Source organism: Fundulus heteroclitus, chromosome 10, assembly GCF_011125445.2.
Source record: "Fundulus heteroclitus isolate FHET01 chromosome 10, MU-UCD_Fhet_4.1, whole genome shotgun sequence".
Classification (NCBI taxonomy): Eukaryota; Metazoa; Chordata; class Actinopteri; order Cyprinodontiformes; family Fundulidae; genus Fundulus; species Fundulus heteroclitus.
In genome coordinates this window covers 3,881,790-3,889,901 of record NC_046370.1, presented here as the reverse complement: position 1 = coordinate 3,889,901, position 8,112 = coordinate 3,881,790, and positions in this window count along the sequence as shown.

The following is an 8,112-nucleotide window of genomic DNA, read 5'->3' as shown; positions in this document are numbered from 1 at the left end:
GTTTTTGCTTATTTGTTTTAATAAACATTTTAATGTGCAAAACTGTGTCTGGCTCTAATATTGGGCTCTATAGTTCTGCAAATCACTGTTTATTGTTCAACTCACTTCTATAGAGTTGGTTTACATTGTGCTCCCCTCTGTGTGAAATAGAAAAATAACTTTGGGAAACTTCACAAAAAGCTCTCTGAGAATCACCTTCCGCTGGCTTCACCGTTATAAACCGTTCCACATTCTTTGTTATAGCTGCATTCTCTTTGACATAGTTTATATTACATTCTTAATGCATCAAAATCGTTTTCTTGTTCTGTTTTATTTTACAAGGCCCTCAGGATGGTCACGGCATGCAACATTGCTTCGTATTTTTATTCTGTCCAGGAATGATGCTGAAAAACTAGTCCATGCATTTGTTACTTCAAGGCTGTAATATCGTAAATCTATACAATCAGGAAGTTCAGAAAATGCAGTTCTTCAATTGATCCAAAATGCTGCAGCAAGAACTTTTAACTTTATGTTCTCTCTGTCTTTTTTCTCTTCGTAGTAGGTACATCTGGTCTGGTGTTCTGTTAGCTGTGGCATCATCCAGGGAAGACAGATCATCCACTATTACCATATAACATAGAAAGTACTCCTGGATCAATGTGTGCTTCTGTGCTTTCTGTGTCTCTGCTCTGTCTTCTCTAACCCCCAGTCAGTCGAGGCAGATGATCGTTCACACTGAGCCTGGTTCTGGTTCTGCTAGAGATTTTTCCTTCCTGTTAAAGGGGAGTTTTCCTCTCCACTGTCACTTCATGCATGCTCAGTATGAGGGATTGCTGCAAAGCCATCGACAATGCAGACGACTGTCCACTGTGGCTCTACGCTCTTTCAGGAGGAGTGAATGCTGCTTGCCAAGACTTGATGGAATCTACTGGGATAGGAAACTTTTTGACCAGTCTGTATGATTTAATTGAATCTGACTTTGTAAAGTGCTTTGAAATGTCATTTGATGTGAATTGGCACTATATAAATAGAATTGAATTGGGCTACATAATGGATTACAGTAAACTCGGAACAAGCTCTGGTCATATTTATTATCTGGGAATAATATCAAGCACCTCCAAACCATGTTCCAGTTCAAAGTTAAAGAACCAATGGGATCTTCTAATTAATCTGGTCAGCAACAATTTTTTACTCCTGGTAGCCAGTCAAGCTAATAATAATACTGTATTTCCCTTCGTTTTGTACCTTCAAACATTGTAGTGTTCACCATAGGAGCTTGTGCAGTGCTGTTAATGTAAAGTTGCTTACAATGCTTCCCATCTTACTATTTATGTTAGCATGTTTCACATGGATTTGAACGGGAAGAAATAAGGCCCACTCTCTGAAACGTCACGTCTCATTGCATCTCCAAAACATATAACATTTGTGATGCACTCCTGTTTGGCATATTGTCTGTGCATTGAGATAAAACACATAAAATCTACAGTACGCTACTGAGTGAGAAAAAAAAAGGTACTTTTTAATGTGACAATGTTTTGTATGCTTTATTTGTGTGGTGCAGAATTTAACAGTGGTGCTTATGTGAGCTATAAATTGTATCTCTGAGATGTGACAGATATGCCTCAGGATTTTTTGACATGTCTTGAAAAATCTGTGGCAGCCTGGCAAACCTTTTGATCACTTTACCGACCTTGTAGTATTATGTGTAGAGTAGCAACGTTTAACCAACTCCCAGTTTTGGTCTGTGAGGTAGACATCCTGTTTTATTTATATATATATATATATATATATATATATATATATATATATATATATATATATATATATATATATATATATATATATATATACTCTTTATACTTGATTGCTTTCCATACAGTGGGTAGTTCTTCAGTCTGTGATCCATTTATCTTGTGGCGGTCATACGCCTAACCAAAGTGTCCCCAATGACATCCCAGACATTCTCACTATATGTCATCAACTAAAACCCAACTCAGGAAGGAGGTAGGCAAGATCATGCTATAAGTAAATAAAGGTGTAGTTCAAGAAAAGAGAACAGATTAAAACTACTTACATAAATCATGAATCAAAGCAAGAGAAGGACACAAGAGGCATGAGAGGGACTGACAGCATAGGAACATGACACTAATTACATACAAATAAAATACAGATAAAATGCAAGAAAAAGATAAGCATGGAAAAACACACGGGAGAGTCAAATAATCTCTTAACAGAACATGAAGTACATATAAGCTGCTAGAAATGCAAAATTATGTGTAATACAATATCAAAATTTTGTAAAAAACACAAGAAGCCCTTGACACTGCTGGCTGTATTGTTCTGCAACATTGTTTCTAATAAAAGATTAAAATCAAAATCACCCACACATAAATAACATAAGATAAGATAGGCTTTATTGATCTCACATTAGAGAAATTCACATGTCACATCGGCTCAGTAATCAGTAATCATAGGAAGAAGGTGTCAAGTAGCCTTAAGTAACCTTAAGTTATAATGAATATTTAAAAAAAAAGATATGTACCATATTTTTCGGACTATAAGTTGCACTTTTTTTAAATTGTTTGGCCGATCCTGCGACTTACAGTCAGGTGCAACTTATAAAACTATTTTAAATGATAAATCATGCTGAGCAACGTGAACCAAGTAGTAAACATTACCGTCTATAGCCACAAGAGGGCGCTCTAGGTTTGTGAAATCAAATGCTGCTCCTGTACCACTTAAAAGTTACTTGAAACATTAACTTAAAGACAACAAAGACAGAATACGTTTGTATGTTGTTTCACTTTTTCCGTCTGTATTCACGCAGCAGATAGTTGCGTGAATACAGCTCGAAGGTCCCAGACCGCGACAGAACCCTGTTACTGGGCTGTCCATGAAGCTAATAACAGCTAGCACTGGCTTACAGGTCACCTGTCAGGTGACCTGTAACACAACACCTGTAACACAACACCTGTAACACAACACCTGTGTTGTACTGTTACCTTAGCATGTATCACAATTATGCTTACAGTCTAATTGCAGCCTTGTTTTGACAACTTTCAGTGTAACGGGCCGGTACACTGAAATGCGCTGATGAGAAATTGCTTGGTTGGAGTTGGTGAATTCTTATACTAATTTACTCAATTCAACCCCCCAGGTTTCATTATTTAGCCCGTTGTGGATGCAGCTGCGCAATTGAATAAGTTGCTTTACCAGATTAAATGACTAGGAATGTGTGAAATAAATTTCAAAATAAATGCGATTTATAGTCCGGTGTGACTTATAGTCCGAAAAATATGGTAAAAGAAAAGAGTGTATGGAGAACGTAAAGTGTTTCCACAATAGTATTTGCAAAAATTCAGTCTTTTTATGTTGCAGCAAAATGTTATATAAGTCACAGAGAGATTCATAATTCTTTGGTATTTCCTTATGATTAATTCAAATTCTCAAACTTAACTGGACCCTCTGGCCTAAATGTAAAGCAATGAGGCTTGTAGGCCGTGACTGCTGTACAAACAATTTTTTGTTTTTTGACAAAAAAAACAAGGTTGAAAGAAGGTAGCTCAGTCAGAGTATTGAAAATAAATATATAAGGGGAATACCTGGTATCTGTGAGCGCAAAACTAATAACGCAAGACAGATTTAAAGTTGCTGTAATAAACCTTCAGATCAGCAGTCTGACTTCCCACGCTGAAAATTAAAACCACAATTCATTATTCCGCAACAACATATTACTGAATCTGATATTTTGCGTCCCCAAGAATGAACAGCCCGAATATTCCTCAGTATGTTCACTAATGATCTAAAATGTGCTTATCTTCAGTTTGACCTTTATGCTTCTCTCTTTGTGGTACACCGGTTCCTGACACACTGGCTGATTATCACTGCACAAGTTAGGAAGAAAAAGGCCAGTAGCATAGGTCTTAAAGATTGTCACTGTTTGACTGTGCCTTTTTTTTGTGTACTTTTAACTGGGTGTTTTAAAATAGCTATGCTTTGAAACATTAATGTAGGATTTGGCTACGTGAAAACTATCCAACAAATAAAAAAACTCAACTGTAATAAAAATAAATGTAACATAACCTTTGCTTTAAATGGACTTATGACATTTTACATTTCAAAATACTGTTTGACATCCTGTTCAGGTCTTCACGGTGGACCCGTGGTCAGTTATGTTGCTTTCTGGGCCCACAACGCTGCCAGGGTAAGTAGATAAAGACGACTGTTGTACTGTATGTATGTATGTATGTATGTATGTATGTATGTATGTATGTATGTATGTATGTATGGATGGATGTATGGATGGATGTATGGATGGATGGATGCACATCCTGTCCGTATGTTATGGATGTCAGAAAAATGTACAAAAAAATAAATAATCTTTGACAAGACAGACACATTGCTAAAAAACTGAGTAAAGACGAACCTAAATGAAGAAAAAAATAACACTGGTTGCTTGGCAACTGTGGAGAAAAGAAATTAAGCAGAGAAAGATTGCACATGTGTACATGAGCCTCTCATAGCCTGTGAGAAAGGAATGGAAATATCATGCAGATTCAAAAAGTTATGCAGGCATAGAGAAGGTAACCTCAACCACATAAGGAGGATTTAAGAGAAAAGTTTTGGCAAGCAAGAAGGAGAGATTGCTTGATCCAGAAGCGTCCTTTCCCCAACTGTTCAACTTTAAAAAAAAAAGCACAAAATACCTCATAAGCAGATGTCTATTGTAGAGTGTTATTACTTTATTTTTAAGGCGCCTGCCTTTCCTACAAACCGTGGCGGCATACACTTTATTAATAGATAAACTGACATGGTGGCTAATCCTTTTGAATATTAAACCAATGTTTTATCACATTAGCAACTACAATATAGTATTTGGTTCCAGTGTTGTATAAAGTACTGAAATCTCAGAGTCAAGTAAAAGTATAAGTACCTCTCCAAAATATGACTTTGGTAAAAGTCCAAGTCACTGACTGAAATGTTACTTGAGTAAAAGTCTTAAAGTATCTGAAATGTCTTGTACTTAAGTATGAAAATTACTGTAAAAATAGATGTACTCAAGTAATGTAATAAAAATTATAAGTAAAAAGTAAAACAAAGCAAATGCAGGTTAAATGACATTTTTTCGATTTTGGTAAACTTTGAAAGTCAAATTCACTTGAAATAATATAAACAGCCAAGTGCAGGAGAAATTTAGACCAAATTTGGACAGAAAATACCTTTTTGTAAGCTTTCAGTTTTCATTCTTCAAGTAAAGTCAGTGCTATGCACTTTAAAATTGTACACAACTAAGTGCAGGCAAAATTTAGATCAGGGGGTGTATACTAAGAACATGGTTAAGTGATAAACCAGGTTTAGTTAAACTACAGGAAGTGGTAAACCTGCTAATAGATACACCTGCAGGTTATCATTTAGTTGAGAAAATTAGGACTCTCTGCTATTAGATGCTTTTCCTATAACACAAGGTTAATTTAACCTGCTTTACTACTGAACCAGCTTCATATCCTGTTGGTGGTGATGAACAAGCCCAGGCAAGTCCCGACTTTGTTGTAGGTGGGGTCAAAACACTTGCATGCATGAGTCTCTCTCTCTCTTTTTGTAACGAGTAACTAAACCAAACATTGAAAATGTATTGGAGTAAAAGTATGCAATTAAGTTCAGAAATATAGTGAAGTAAAAGTAAAAGTTATCCAAAAAATTTATACTCGAGAAAAGTATAAAGTACTCCAAAATATACTTAAGTACAGTAGTGAAGTATTTTTTACTTCATTACTATACAACACTGTTTGGTTCCCATATGAGTGAAAAAAATCAATATGTGTCACAAATATTGCTGCAGATTCTGGAGCAATGGCTCATGGAAGTTTTAAGTTACTCTTTCTGACTTCCCGTTAGCAACTAGCTGAGTTGTAAATGCTAATGCTGCAATGCACATAAAAAGGAACAAAGTCATATGGCAGCAGGTTTCATTGGGGAGACAACAATGACCCAATTATGGCATCAGATCTTAATGGCCTTTCTATTGGTCTTAATAGATTAAGCGCAATCTTAAAAAGGTATTTACAACAGAAACAACTATTCTAAATTGTGTTTGCTTATTGGATAATGTGTCATATTCAGTATTAATTCATTGTGTGTTTCTGTGTGTAATATGAAGAGTTCATTTGCAAAAACAGATAACTCCATTTTTAGCCAAAAAATTTAAATGTAAGTGTGTGTGTGTGTGTGTGTGTGTGTGTGTGTGTGTGTGTGTGTGTGTGTGTGTGGGGGTCCTTTTAATAAAGGTGTTTTTTTTAGATACCATTATTTTATTATGTCACTGTTATTTGATCAAATTCACCCGGTAGGTCAGTTTGACTGGTATCACCTTAACTAAATAATAAAAAGCATGTTTTTTTTGAAAATTTATAAAAACGGAGTTATCTGTTTTTGCACAGGAGCTCTTCATATGTAACATGCTTTTGATTTGTAATATGGCATAACACAGCATTTACATTTTTATTTTTAGATTTGATTTTTGATCGATGACCTTAATTTTGTTCGTTTATTCGGTTGTCTCGTGTGTGTTTGTGTTTTATGTAGTTTGTGTGAGGATCGCTGAAAGAGTAGCTGCAGGTAACGGCAGCTAATGGGGAAACAAACAAACAAACAAACCAACCTACTTAATCTCACTCATGGCCACAGACGGTTGTTTGGAGAAACAAAACGTCTCCTGGCTCAACACAGGAGAGCTACCTCCTCAGGACAGGACTCAGCCGTTCACCTGCACCTCAAGGACAAAGGACGCTCTTTTGAGGACCAAAATCTTCACATTTTGGACAGAGAAGACAGATGCTTCCTGGATGGGAAGCAAAACGTCTTCAGCTTCAGAATATAAGTCCAGTTGTTTTATTTTACAACTTTTTTTGATTGATTATGACCTGGATGACTGAGAATCTTCACCAACATACTGAATGGGAAGAAATACCAACTTCACCAACTTACACAGTGTTCAGTGTCACCATGAGTTGGTGTGAGAGGTGCTGATGGTTTAAACTATTATTAAAGATGCATTTTGACTTTAAAAACGCAATAAATTAGTTTTGTGTATTGTTTTATTCTGTCTGTTGTGAAGGTTCAGCCTAACAGGCAATCCCAGCCAGTCACAAATTAAAAAGACAAAGGTGTTTGGCTGTAAGGACTTCCATAAATTCCTGGAAGAGTCTCAGCCAATTGGATTTTTTTGTTTTGTGAAGTGGAAACTAAGAACAAGTAAAACAAATAATTACTCATGTCAAGCTTTCATATTTTCCTTCTTTCTTACCTCTTTCTAACATTTTTGCATGTGCTTTGCTCTTTTCTCCCTTTCATTTCCCATTCACTTACCCGTCTCTTATTACGGTAAAATATTTACTTATAACTTCCCAATTGCCTGAATGCCAATGGTGAAAAAGCTAACATGACATAACATAAATATTTGTTTTTTTACTGTTCAGGAATGTAGTGGCTGCACATCTTTTTTTAAAAAAAACATTGGAACCCATGCCACCTCATCTTGTGTAGCCTTGTAAAGTCAAGGCTCAACCTTTCTCAGCCTAGCAAATAAATTATTCCTCTTCACCTTTTAAAAAAAACATGCATGGTCTGACCCATTGACTGCCAAAGGGAAAAAGAGCACTGAGAGAAAAAAGGTTGAAGGACTGAGATGTGACACGGACTGAGTTTGTAATCAATTAAGGACCCAATAGATATTCCCAGCGCTTCTGCGTTTCAGGGCGACAGAGAAACGCATTTTCAAAACCTTGACAGCTTGATTAAACGTTCCATCCAGTGACATTTGGAAAAGACTGGATCTGACATTTCTGTGTTGCCACGGAACAAGCAGCCATCCTTTCCACCAGTGTAATAATAATGTTAATCAGGAATACTCATTACAAAGCATAATTAATGAGCAGCCAGATCCTGCCAAGCCCAACTCCAACGGATTCAAGGCTTGATTTCCCTGCGCCGCTGCGCAGTGGGCAAATGTAAGTGAGATAAAGCTAATGAACTGAACTGCTCACCACCTCAGAACAACAAAGCAAACACCGCTGGAGACGTTATTACACTTTCGACAGCCAGAGGATTAATTTTGGTAAGTTTTATTGTGTCTCA